Source organism: Leptosomus discolor, chromosome 2, assembly GCF_034619465.1.
Source record: "Leptosomus discolor isolate bLepDis1 chromosome 2, bLepDis1.hap2, whole genome shotgun sequence".
In the NCBI taxonomy this organism is placed as follows: Eukaryota; Metazoa; Chordata; class Aves; order Leptosomiformes; family Leptosomidae; genus Leptosomus; species Leptosomus discolor.
This window is the reverse complement of record NC_141392.1, coordinates 86,464,481-86,478,724: the sequence shown is the minus strand read 5'-3', so window position 1 is coordinate 86,478,724 and position 14,244 is coordinate 86,464,481.

Genomic DNA, 14,244 nt, shown 5'->3' with positions numbered 1-14,244 from the left:
CTTCATTCTCTAGATACTTGGAAAACAAAGTGTTTCTGGAGATGTATGATTACATGTGAGATCTGCAGTTGGGTTGCAGACCATGAGACCTGGCGTAATGACACTAGTTCAGAACTTCATAATAATTTCTGAGCAGAAAATACTAGTTATGCTGCATCTACCAAAACTACAGTTGGCTGGCTACATAAAGTATTTGGTATCTGCCTCTAGATCTCAGTGAGATGTTGAGGTCTATACAAATCCTTGTTTAGATGCCTAGTATGTAGATGGTGTATGCCTGCTTGTGTCAGTGAGGACCTATTAGTCTGTGAGAGGGGATGGGAATTCTGTAACAGTAGTAATCTCGTTGCTTCTTTCCCTGTTGTTTGTTTGAAAATAAACTGTAACAAAATTCCAAAATGGCGTTGTGATAGTACTCGGGAAAATTTTTCACTTTGCCCTTTATCTTGATATTTACCCAAACAGTGCCATCAGCCTCATGTAGGAGACTGGCATTGGACACTAGAAATGAAATCATCAGTAAATGGTTGGTAAAAATAAAGTGATCAACCTCCTGATCATCCAGGTGCTTTTCTTCAAGCTTTTTTCAGAGCTTTTTTCTCTTTTGGGGAACAGAAACTGTGGGAAGCTGGCTCTACAAATGGGGCTCCAATGTTTGCTGATATAATGCAGTTGCAACACCAGGCTTAGCATCCTGCCCTGTCACAGGTGGTGTTCTCTGGAGTTTGGATTGTCAAACTTATGATGTTCTTGGACTTGATGAGATGAATGATATCTTAATAAATCAGGTGCTTGTAGGGTATGGTGATGAGCAATTGAGCCTTGAGTGGCATTTCTCCATCCATCTTCAGCTTCACCTGTGCATGACTTTGCCAGTGAGTCATTTTGTGATGTAAGGAAAAAAACCTTCCTGCCCTTACTTTCTAAATCTGTGTAATAGGACAAACAATATTTATCTGTTTGGATGGGTGGTATAACCATCAATGTTTGTACAGCACTTTTAGGTTCTTAAATTAATTAAACCATCTGACAACTATGTTTTATTTACTTATTCTCATTAGTTTCAGATTTGAAATTCCTCCTTTTCACTCAACAGTTAAGACTTTGGATGAACTTCCAGAGAACTCATAGTCATATCTTTTCTTAGAGATACATCAGTGCAACATGTCACTAGTGGAAGTATTTTATTTAAAACCACAAATGTGGTACCATATTTCACTGGCAAGATTGGCCTAGGGAGATATTTGTCAAAGATGTAAATGAATTGTAATTGCTTTGGGCAAATAAAAAATTGAAATAAGTCACTTTAGCTCCTTTTGTTTATTAAGGAATGAAATATAATGGTTGGACCTGATGATCTTAAAGGTCTTTTCTAACCAAAATGATTCTATGATTCTATGTGACTTCTTCAGAAATGATCCAACTGAAAATAGAAGGTGCAGAGCTGAACTTTGGAAAGACCTGAGTGCATAACAGTATAGCAAGGGGCTAATTTTCTTCCCTGCCTCCTGTCCAGCTATTTTGACCCCAAAAATCTCCAGAATAATTTATGAGTACAATAATAGCAAATATTCTTGCATACCATCTCTAGCTTGTGCACCCTTTAGGAAGAGCTTAGTTGCTTCTGGCTTGACCACTCCCTGTTAGCAGGTGCTGGTGAAGAATCATTTGTTACAGTATATTGATAGCAGATGTGAGAGAGAAAAGTGAAATCCTGAAATCCCCTGTGTCTTGCTCTGACCTTTTACTAGATTATGTATAATGGCTTCTTTCTAAACTTTTTCTTCTCCTCTTGTCTGTATTTTCTTTATCTCGTGCTGCCATTCAAAGGACTATTGGGCTTGTGAAGGCAGGTGTTCAAAAGTGAGGACGAGCCAGAATGAACGTGTGTGAATTCCTGTTCTTGTTTGTTGTGCGGCTTTCAAATGAATGTGTGTTGGGATGTTCTCCATGTATTGCTTCCCTGGAGGATGTGGTTTTACATGACACCACCGTGTTCTGTTCCGTGATGGTGCTAGTTTGCCCATAGAAGTGTTTTTCTTGTTTTCTGGAAAACCCTTGAGGTCCGATTGCAGACGTGGCAGGCAGTGAAGCAGGGAAGGATACTGTTGGTGTACGGTGGTTAGATACTAGGGCGAAGAATGCTATTGGGAAACAGTGATTAAATGAAGAAGTGTCAATTTAGGTCACGTTTTTGAGAAATGTGTGATAAATGAAGCATTGAGGCTGCACAGGACTTTGAGACTAAAAGAAATCTAGTGCATTACTAACCTGGTATATTGAAAGAGGAAGATGTCCTGTGAAAAAAGTCCTGTTGCAACAAATGAATCTGCGTTGGGTGGCCTAACCAATACAGTGGAACAGCTTGAATTCTTGTGTTATCTGGTTGTGGAGGGGTTGTCTTGGTAGCCTCAGTGATGTACTTCTGATGCAATATTGAGTGCATAGCTAGCTCGCGATGTGGTGTAGGACTGTAGATTGCTGGCCTGTTCTTGTACCATTTTACTTTTGATCCTTTGTCAGGGATCCTGCTGTGTGTGGCATGAAAATCAAAGTCCTTACAATCAACAGGAAGACTGTCTTTCTGCCCGCACTCATGTCTTCCTGCCTACTCCTTTGTGGCTCTCTCCTTCCTGCTCCCTAGACCCTCTGCTGGTCCTCCAAAGCCTAGGTGCATCTCAGCCAAGCCACAGCCGTGGGGGAAGCTGGCTGTGGCTGGGGATGGGATTTGGGCACACCTGTGGGAAGTGGTGGATGAAAGTATCTGGTGTGGATGCCAGGCAGAGGGTACTGGGGCTACGGGGTAGCTGGGATGTGATGTGCTGAGTGTGGACACCCTAGTGGGTTTGCCTGAATCCTGAAGAAAAATTTACTTGGCTGTATGCCAAAAAAAGCCTTTTTTTAAAAAAAAAAAAAATCTTCTGTTGAGATCAAATGCTTATTTGAAGTACTCTTCAAATCATGGAATCATACCTCCTTCAAGTCCTGGTTTAAAACAAGCTTCTTCTAACAGTCTATTCCTTACTTTCCTTTTCTCTCTCATGACTTGCCTTCTTCCTCACCTAAACACCATACGTTCTTCTGAGGCGAGCCACTGAGGATAAGTTTTTTGGGTGCATGTCCTGGCATGGTGTTGGAGGAAAGTATTTTCATTTGCATTCTGGAAAATGCATTTGGATTTGATGGAAGTGAATTCTGTTAGGGTACACGTCTTCATTGTGTCCGCGTTGCAGTGGGATCATTTTCTTTTCCAGTTTGAGATGCCAATTGCTTTAAGCCAGTCAGAATATTTTCTGTTGGTTTTAACAGCATCTGCAATGTGACATCTTAGCAAGACCTGTTGCTAGTCTATTTATATTGTGCTGATACACTTCTGAGTCAAAATTCCCTGAATTGTCTCAGATGGGTCAGTCACTGAGGAAAGTGCCAGCTTTATAAAATAAAAAAGCACCATGAAGGTATGGTAATCGTGTATCAGCTCACTATTTGAGTAACTTTTCGGTAGTGATCACAGTGAATCATTTTAGGTATGTTTTACTTTTCTGAAGAGCTTGATGTCTATATGTGTGCTACAGTTGCAGAAATTGCAACTGGCTCAGAATCTTGGACAGGGTGTGATCTTTTTGCCATGTCACTAATGTCACAAATAATTGCACTAATATCTGCAAGGCATAGCCATTGCTTAAGTCAGTTCATTAGTATATTGTAAAGCTTACATATGAGTAATTTTCCTTCATTTTCTTTCTGACCACTTTTGTGATTAGAATGTGTCTGGCTGAAGTCTTTTGAGAGGATTTAGGGATGGGGGGGGATGGGGGTTGTCTTTCTTCTGGCTGTGGAATTATCTGCCTGCCATCTGCAGTCTTTCATTGACATTATTGTTCTGGTTTAAATCCAGATTTTGAAAGTACAGCACTTTCTTACCATTTTGTCTTTTCCAGACTTTACAGCAGCTTCTGAATTCTTGCAAGTACCTTTTTTTTTTTTTTCATAGCTTTTCACAGTTTCTGTGTAAAATCAGGCCATGCTCTTTCCGCGTTTCCGCGTGCTCTTTTTTTTTTTTTTTTCCCCCTCTCAGTAGAAGTGGTATTGGTCTTAAATCTTTACATTCTTCCTCTTTTGTTATACTGTGATGTAAGTTCAGCCTTTGACTAGCCCCCAAGACCTGAAATTTGCATGTATGGAAGCACAAGAAGTTCAGATAGATTTCTGATGGCAACAAAACTGCTGAAGTATCTGTCTTCAATGGCAAGTTTTTTTCATTGAAGAATGCTGGATGATGGAGCTGTAGGCAGATGTCACAGCAGATGCTGACCAGCTTGTTTTTTCGTGTCAGAGTCTGAAGGTAGGTAGAATAAGAATAAATGCATATTATCATTTTTGTATACTCTCATACAGTGCCCTACAGTTAAATATGAGGCTCTGCCCAAAAAACTTGGTAGCATGGGAGAAACTCGGAGGCAACATGTAGCTGGAAATTGGTTTTCCTTATGCCCCTGTGTTACTCTGCCTGCAATATCCACTTCTTTCATGGGTTTAGATTCTCTTAGGCATGCTGAAATCCAGTCTCTGGGCTTGTCAGAGTTATGTCAGATGCCCCCCCCGAAAAGAGATTGTGGAGGATCATGTGTTCCAGCCCTTGAACAGGTACAAATTTGCTTCAGCACAGGAGATGGTACCCCAAATTTAACGTGTGATGATTTCTTCCAGAGGTGTGCTAGTTTCCTCCAGGAACAGCTGTTCAATATGGTTGAATGCCCTGCATTAGTGCAGCTGTGGTTTAAGTCTATCGATACGAATGGGAGACTCTAGTCTGGAGTAAGCTGAAACATGAATTTAAAGTACAGTATTTTATTAATGAACAATCAGCTACCAAGTTGGATTTTATTTTTTTTTTTTTTTCCACCATGAGATTACACTTAATCACTTCGGAGAAGCCCAGGTTTAAGAAATCCTGACCTGGCATGCGCTGGTTGAGGCTGTCATCCATTTCACTTTCTCTGATGTCTTGATGGGCAAGTGGAGATGCCTTTGCAGATGGATAGCTTAGTTACCAGTATGCCTGATAAAGCAGGACTGGATTTGGGGTGAATGAGGACAGCTCAGTCAAGAGAGGGTGTTGATGTTAGCTGTCTTAGTTGCTACGTGCCTCAAAGTAAGCAAGAGCAAATCTAATTTATTTAAATCCTTGTAACATAAGGAGTTTTCAGAAACTTACCGAGTAGCATAGATGCTTTTAACATAGGTTGGAAAAACAGGGTGCCTAACGTTAGCTACTTCTCTGTGTGACCATCTTCATGAATCACATTATTTCAGTCAACTTGAAAGCAGGGAGAGATGGACATCTCTCGCTGACTGGGACAGGACTGTCTGTCTGGGGAGATTTCTTTTGGTTCTTCCTGCACGGTGGGCAGTGACTGAGTAAGTCATGGGCCTGCGGGTATGATGAGCCTGGTTTGGAGGTGTAGGTGAATGCTTTCGTGGTCAGTCTGGTTAATTCTTACTTCCGTTACGTTGGCTGCATTTCATTTGCAGGGAAAGATGTCGTATAATCCCCTTAATGTCTTTTACTCTTTCAGTGTCAGTGACTCTCTCAAGCTAAGGAGGGAATGTGAGTGGGAAACAGGCTGAGAAAACCAGAGGAGAAAGGCTAGGAAAACCACAGCTTGAAGATTGCTTTATGAGAAGAAGAGCCATTTCTTCTCACTTGTTTTGAGCCTGAGATGGGCTAGTTTAATGTGATGTCTTCTAGTATTTCTCCTACCTGATTTTCCTTTACTTAATATGTTCTGCCTTTGATTGTCTTATGTTCTCCTTCCTTGAAACTTTTCTAGTTTTGCTAAACCTTTTCTGAGAAGAGGGGGCCAGACTTCCAACTTCCAGGATGCAGATGAATAAAAGTGTTTTGGGTTGTATTCTCTGCAGTAATAATTTTTAGCACTCTGCCTGCTTTTTAACTGTGCTGATGCTTTCATGAGAGCAATCCACTATAAATCCAAGATCTCATTCCTGAATCATCCAGAGCCTACCATTATGCATATGAAGTTGAGGTGGCTTTTCCTGCCATGAATATCAGTCTGTGTTTAAAGGGTATTGAATTCTTCCAGCCATTTTACTGGCTGGTTGTTTGGTGTCATTAAGTTGTTTGCTATCTCTTTGCAGTCAGCACTTACCTTTATCCTGAATAATTTAGTATTATCAATGAGTTCTGTCATTTAACTGTTGTAATCTTTCCCTGTCCCACTGTGATTCATTAGTGGGTATATTGAACACAATATATTCTTAATGCAGGTTGCCATGGGGCTGCAGGGTTAGTGTCGCTCCACTATGAAGACTGACTGCTTTTTCCTTGTACTGTTTATTTCCTGTCTAGCTAGTTCTCTATGCAGATGAGGACTTTTCACAGTATCTCATAGCTGCCTAGTTTTTATAAACTTTATTTATTTTTTAAGCAGCCTTCCTTCCTTTGAGGGCAATCTTTGGGATTTGGACATGAGTTACTGTGGCTTGAGGAATAACTTTACATCAGTGAAGCTGTGGTAACAGGTTATGTGCAACTCGCCACAAATGTGAAGTAGCTTTATTTAAACGTCATTCTTGCGTCCAAAAAAAATCATCATTCAGCTCTAACTAGTCCACATTACAATCACATCCCAGCTTGCTTCATAAAATTCTAAGTTTCAGTATTCTGTTTGGGATTTAGTTTTGGTCAAAGAGTGCCCTGGGTGAATTTGTTTGACAGGTCTCAAATAAACTGTTTAGAGTAACTCACTTCCGCTTGTCGTTCTTCCTACTTGTCAGACCAGGTTAACTATTTCTACATTTAGGCCTCCCTTGCTTATTCAGAAAGTATCCAGTCCTTTCTCAATGAGAATTTTACACTTTGTTTATGTGGAAGCAAGGTGGGACCCAACATAAAAAGTGAACGGTAGAATTAAGAGTGGTATGAATACTTGTACCAGGTAGCATGCCACACCAAGAAGTTGAAGCCGAATTCGTAGGTGTAAGCTTTGGTCCTTGGTAGAATTTCTTAACTGAAAAAAACCTGTTTTTAAAAATGATTCCCAGATTCACTGTGTGCCTACAGGAGTAACATAAGTTGAAAAAAACAAACCCTGATTTTTTTCTTCCTCTTCTCAGTTCCTCCTTATCCCTGTCCATCAACACATGTGCTTGAGAAGTTTAAAACCAAATTTCTGGCTTCCACACTCCATTATTCTTTCAGAGAGGCCTTTCATGTCTATAATTGTGCAGACATACAAATGAGGATGTTGTCGCTTCAGTTATTGGAATCATGTCGGGTTTTTCTTCTTTTTGTTTTTGATGCTCAAAGTGAAATACTTGGCCTGGAAGCTAGAAGCATATTTTAATAAAAATCTAGCATCCAGAATTTGGGTGCACGTATTTCCAGCTTTTTAGAATAGTTATATTTGAAATGTTGTATTAATGTGAATTTGCTTATGTATTGCATGTGGTTTTGTACACCCAGCAAGTGTCTGAATGTAATTACATGGGATGAGCTGGTTTTGGTAACACATAGGCAAACCAAGAAAACAGCTAGTGGTGCATTCAGTAGATCTGAGCACAGCACTTAAAAAACAAACAAACAACAACAACAAAAAACCCAGCACCCCCAAACATTTTAAAGATTTATTTATTCTCCTAATTTGAGTTAAGAATCTCTCCTTGACTAAGATGAAGCAACTGTTGAGCAGCTCATTAAGCTGTGGTGTAAAGCCAGTTTACCTGGGACCTGGTCTCAGTGTTTCCCGGAGATGGAACAAAGAGTGTCAGTGTAATGGAGATCTTGCCTGGTCTTTCGGTCCTCTTTAGCTCTCATGACACACGCAGTTACTCTGCCTTGGTGGAAAAAAACACTAAATGCAGTTTTCAAGTAAGCTAAGCCAGGGAGGGTTAGCAGAGTAGAGTGATGCTATGATGAAATTTCTCAGCACGCTATTAAATGTGTGCTACAATGTTTCACATTAAGATGATGGATTTTCCTATCATAGGAAGCTGTACACTGTCATCCTTCCCAAAATACTAAGATTTTGAAAAGCATTAACCATACAGGCAGTGTCTCAGTCTGATTTTTATTAATAAATTCACATTTTAAATTTGAACGTAGCAGGCAAGCATCTGTTGCGTGTCTGTGCTTTTTACTTGTAAAAAACAAACAAACCCTCACTTGATGAGTTTTCATGCTTTAGATTTTGAGTATGAGTATTCACTCTGCTAACAGAGAACTTTCTTGTGGTTTGTTTATCTTAAACTTGCTAGTTCTCCAAATATGCATGGTCTTTCAAGAAAAGACAGGATAGGGCAAATGTCTTTAATGCAAACGTTAGCAGGTTTACCAAGTACCATTAAAAAATCACTTCTCTTATGCTCTGTAAATGGGATTTTCATGCCTTGCTTAATTAAAGATCAAGAATAAAACTACACTAAATAGTTACTCTTCTTTTAACAAAATTCTCTTGGTTTATGCTTGAGTAATAGTATCACCCATAGAGAGGTAATTATCAATAACTTGTGTATAGTAAAATTATAACTAGTTTACAATTATAACTAGTTTACTGTATTAAATCTCAGAAGGCTAAACGTGAAAATCAAACCTTTCAGCTAGTCTTTGCATTATTAGATAGTTTAAAGATGGATGCCTATTATCCTGGGCTTTTTTTAAAATTAGGTTTTATACTGTATTTTGTAACAATAATGCTGGATCAAAACCTCATTTCCCTGCCTATGTGACTGATATAATTTGATTCAATGACTGTTTATGTGAATAAGGCTCAAGGAATGTGGCTTTGTATGAAAAACATCCTCCCAGAGGGAGTTGTAGTAGGCTTACACTTAATATAAAAAAAAAACAAAACAAAACAAAAAGGAAACGAACGTGTCTCCTTGTCTCATTGTATAATGATTTTCAGTGATGTTTCATATTCCATGAAATTAAATCTGTAGCCAAGATGATGTGATATCGGACAGCTTTTATAATTCAGCATGCAGTTCTGTGCTGTTGAAACAATAGGCTGAGTGTTTTAAGGTGCAGATAGCCTGACTAAAATAACATATGTTGCAAAAGAAGTTGCGGTGCATTTTCGATAGAGAACATCCAGCAGAGAGATACTTGTCAACTCTGCATGGTATGTTACAGTCATGGGAGTAGTTAACGAGATAAAGAAAATCTCAGCTTGCTTTCTGTTTACAAATCTGGCCTTTCTGGAAGGACTGGAAAACAAGAATACAAATATATTATATGCTTGCCTTCTGTTTCTTCCCCTCCCTTCTGCCTCCCTGTATTGAGCCAAAAATAAACGGAAGACTAACTGTAAGAAAACAGCATTAAAGTAAGTCCTCCTCTTCCTTAGTTTTCTCTTTCTGTTTTATACACTGTTGAGAGCTGATGGTTGTGTGGTAGTGCAGCTCCCGTGATAAGGTGTGATTCAGTCCTGTAGTGCCAACAGAGCAAAACTATGCTGTAACTCTTCCTTGATTGTGTTGCAGTAGCTGCAAGTCCAGGGATGGATCGGCATAGTTCAGGAGTGAAGTTTGATCTTGTCTGCACTGAAATGCCAACACGTGTTTTAGCCATATTAGGCCACTCTTGCGGTTTTAAGATAATGAAGATGTCCTCAACCTTTTCTCCATTTAATTTGCTCGTGCAAAATTCCTCTTCATCTTCTGCCGCTTCCAAAATCTTTTCTGTGTCATTCCTTGCCTTTGTCTTCTCCCCTCTTTTGTCCTAGATGTACTCTTGCATCCTTGATCTGAGAATCATCTAGTTTTCTTTGATCTGTTCTTCATCCCTTACAAATCTCCTGTGTTTGGCTATTTTGCTCCTGACAGTGGTTAATGAGTGCTGAGTCACCACTTTCAACCCAGATGAGCTATGAATAGAGCAAAAGGTAGTTTAACAAACCTTTAAAAATGAATTTGTGAGAGAGTGAAAAAGGATCCGTGCCCCTCTCACGTGCTCTTCCAGGTGCTCTTAAGCAGGTTGGTTGTTATGACATGTCTTTTTAAAAGCTCTGTGTTTGGGGTTTTCTTCCTCATCCTCTCTTCCAGGCTTTATCTGTCTCAGTTTGCAACCTTGTTTTTTCTGCTTTCACTTCAACTTTAGTAATGTTTGGGTCTTGGGGCGTATTTTTCCATCTCTGACTTCTTGCAACTCTGTCTACTCCAACATCAGCAGCTCATGGGCTTTTCTGGATGCTTTTCCAGCTTTGTTAAGCTTCCAGTCCTTAGCAGTGCAATGTTTATTTGAGAACACTGGTCTGCTGTGTTTTTTGGTAGGAGTGATGGTGAAAGAATATCTATTCCTATCTTATCAGACAGGAATTGCCGTCTCCTTGGGATTTTTGTTGTTTTGGTTTGGTTTTTTTCTGTATGTTGTAAAAGTGAAAATGATATCTCTCTGCAAAGAGTGCTCTGGAATATGAGAGGCACAGGGGTGCTAAGCTTCATGAGGGTAGGGAAGCAGAAGGCCAGGAGGAAAATCCTGCCTGATTCTGGGAACATGGTCAGGAGCATAATGTCCCTGTAGCATGATCCTGCCCTTCTGTGTTATTCCCTCATCACTTTGGGGGTTTTTGCTTCGTATTTCCATTCAGGACCTGGGCAACCTTTGTGGGCAAAGAATGTGAATATTCTCCATGTCTTAACACTACCTTGCACAAGCTGGCCTCTTGGTAAATTATGAAAGAGACTCAGATATGCTGTAATTTCAAAATATTGATTAACTGTAAAGCAGTTACACTGAACTGCCTGATAATTTTCAGTACTCGAAATAAGGCAAAAGCATATGTTTTTGTCTGTAGACAAATTAGAAACATAAGGAAACTGAAATGGATGCAACAAATAGCGTCATCCTCCACGGTTCCTACCAGTGGCTGACCAAGGAGGTGCTTGCACTAAGGGATCCTGACCTTACCAAGGTGCAGTAGCCTGGCCTGCGTAGTAAGGCTTTTCCAGATTTTCCTTTCTTCCAAGTTGTGGGAAACCTCAGGCATTAAGAGGCTGAGTCTCTTTAAACTCCCCTTCAGTTCCCAGAGAGATGGCTTCCAGTGCAGAGTTCCTGCAGGGCCTGCGAGCTTGTGGGAAAAGGTGGAGGAACAGGGAGCAGTGAGGGGGGAGTAGGGGCATTTGTGTTGTATTTGCATTCTTAACTCTCTGTATTTGACACAAGTACAAATACTTCTGGATGATGAACCTGTGACTTCTTGTGTGTAGCCATTAGAGCAGCATCTTCACTGGGAGCTGAGATTCTGTCCTGCAAGATGAACAGCTTTGAAGAGATGCAGTCTCTGTAGCGTAGACTCTTTATAATCACCTGAAATGGTGCTAATGGTGTTAGTTTTCATCTGTGTGAAGAACCTGCTGGTATGGGAAATTTTTATTTTAACTGGCTAGGTATCGCATTTCGATGCAGCAGATGGCATGTCTGACAAGTGCCCTTTGGTAAGAGTAAACATAGCAAGAATACACCCTAACCTATCAGTATTTTCTTAGGCTTTTTGTAAGATCAAAGCACCCTTGTGCAATGCTCGTTATAGTCATCTGATGCAAAATCCAAGGTTTTTTGATACCTACTTTCTTCTGTTGTTCCTATGCTTGTACAGCTGGCAAGATTCTCAAGAGATATATGGAAAGGCAATGTGATATTCAAGGGGAATTGTGTTAATCGAGCTGTAGCCTGCACCAAGAGAGGTTACATCAGATGAACTTCAGTTACGCGGCCTGAAAGTACTTTGTGTCAATGCATACCTTTTTAAAATTAATTAATTGAGGTCCTAGTTTGCAATATAAGTAGAACAGGCCAGGAACATATGATTTTGTTTATTTTGAGCTTGGTGTGGAGGCATTCCACGAGTCAAATGCTGAGCTGAAGGTAGCGGACTGTTGCTCTGCATAGCTTTACGCTGACAGAACAAGTGAGGAGGGACATTTTGGGAACTGGGCTGTTTGATGGGTTGGAACAAAAGAGCCCTGGGGTAGGGAACCGCAAGTTAGACTTTTTTTACCTGTCTGAGATTCCCACCACTGGGCTCCTGCATGATGTGGGAAGAGTCTTCTGCAGAACTTCCAGACAAGTATTATCAAGTATTAAAAGAAATCATAGAGGGTGCCCATGACCCACTTGAGAGCTCCTTCAGCTGCGTGTCTGCTATGGCATTAGGTAGGAGGATCAGGATTTCCAAAGTATTGCCTGTCATGACCTGTTTGGAGATTACTCACAAACATCACCTCTACAGATATTGCTGTGAAGGGCAGCTTGACCGTCCATCAGCCAGAAAAGATCAGAGGAAAACAGCTCTACTGCTAAGCATCAGCTGCTGTGTAGCATTACAGCTTCACAGGGAGAATACTTTTTACAGATACTGTTTCTTATGATAGTCTTCCTTCTGGAAGAACTTGGAGCATGTCTGTATCTGTGTGGCATCTCACTCTTCCTGTCCCTGACCATTTGTTGATAATGGTGAATGCATTAAGCACTGAAGTCTTGTGTCTCTGGGGAATCAAGTCACCAGTCCAGTCCCTCAAGTCCAGAACTTGTCAACCTTGTCAATCTTTTCCCATATTTTAATTACTTCAGACATCTGCCTTCCACCGACAACTCTGTAATTACCTAGGAGTAGAGTTAAGCTGTTCCTCTCTGTTGTTCGAAGCATCCAGTGGGAAAGGCTTCACAAAACCTTCAGACTGATAACAGGACATAAAGGACGCATATGTTCCCTCTCTGTAATTTGTAAGTCTCATCCATATGTTCTGTCAGACTTTTTGAAAGGATATGTTTCTTTTGGTCCATGACAACTACGCTGATGGGTGAGTTGCTACACCAAAGCAGGTTATTCACTGAAGACTTAGTAAGTGAACTGATTTTTCAGGCAGTACTTGCCAAGTTAATCTCTCTGTATAGGATAATTCCCATGGTGGAATTGGATCATTGCAGCTTTAGCTGTTTCAGTTTTAATTCTTATTCTTCTTTGCATTAACTGTATTATCTTTTCGTTTCAGTAACAAAACCTTTGGAATTACAAATCTAAATGTAAACCTATTGTACTCGTCGTGGTCATGGCACTCACTGTTAGGTCCTTTAGGCTGATGCAGTGAAAACCTCACGGACAAAATGAATCATGGAGTTTTAGACTAGTGCCTCTGTTCTCGATTACCTGTGTTTATTTTACATCTTGTAAAGTACCAACAAGAACATTGTGCAAGACAGACCTGAGCGTCACAGCATTGCATCCATGGATATGAATAGTTGATGAGGGAAATTAACTTTGATACACCTACTAGAATTATTGATTTAGTTGTGGTTGCTCCAGAGAAATTGCCTTACTTTGGGTTGAGTCAGATATCCTCAGATGTGCGTGGAGGAGAACATTGCTACTGTACCATTTCTTCTTCAATAGTTAAAACAGCTCAGGATGAATTGAGGGAGTGGAGTGATTCAGGCTACATGCACAGAACACTCTGATCTGGTCCTCATTTATCTGGTGGTTGTGTGTTTGTTTTGTATGAGAATAAATGCTTGAATACATCATAGAATCATTAGGTTGGAACAGACCTCTTAAGATCATCAAGTCCAGCCATTGACCTGGTACTACCATGCCTGCTAAACCATGTCTACAAGTGCTACATCAACATGGTTTTTTGAACACCACCAGGGATGGCGACTCTACCATTCCCTGGGCAGCCTTTTCCAATGTTTGACTACTGTTTGGTAAAGAAATTTTTCCTAATGTCCAATCTAAACCTTCCCTTTACAAATTTATGATTTCTAACATAGCTACCCAGTTTATTCATCTTGATATCCTTAACTAAAAATTTTAAATCTGTGTTGTGTAAGTCACTGAATATATTTTAGGTGGATCACAGAATCACAGAGTGGTTGGAGTTGGGAAGGACCTCTGGAGGTTAGCTGGTCCAGCCTCCTGCTCGGGCAGGGACACCTAGAGCCAGTTGCCCAGGTTAGTTTCTTTGCAGTGTTTTGTATTGGTGTTATATATCTAAATGTTTGAACATTCTCTATCTTAAAAGCAAAACATGCACCCATATCTTATGGCTCTATAGGGCTTAAGAAGGATATTTTAACCTCTTTTTGGTTGAGAAATCATTGCAAGTTTTGCAATAGACAGTGCTCCATTAGACAAAATCGTATGTCAATTTTGGTACTATACAGTCCATAAAAACTGCAGATAATGGGTACACAGATGGTTTGATTTAACAGACTGGTTCATA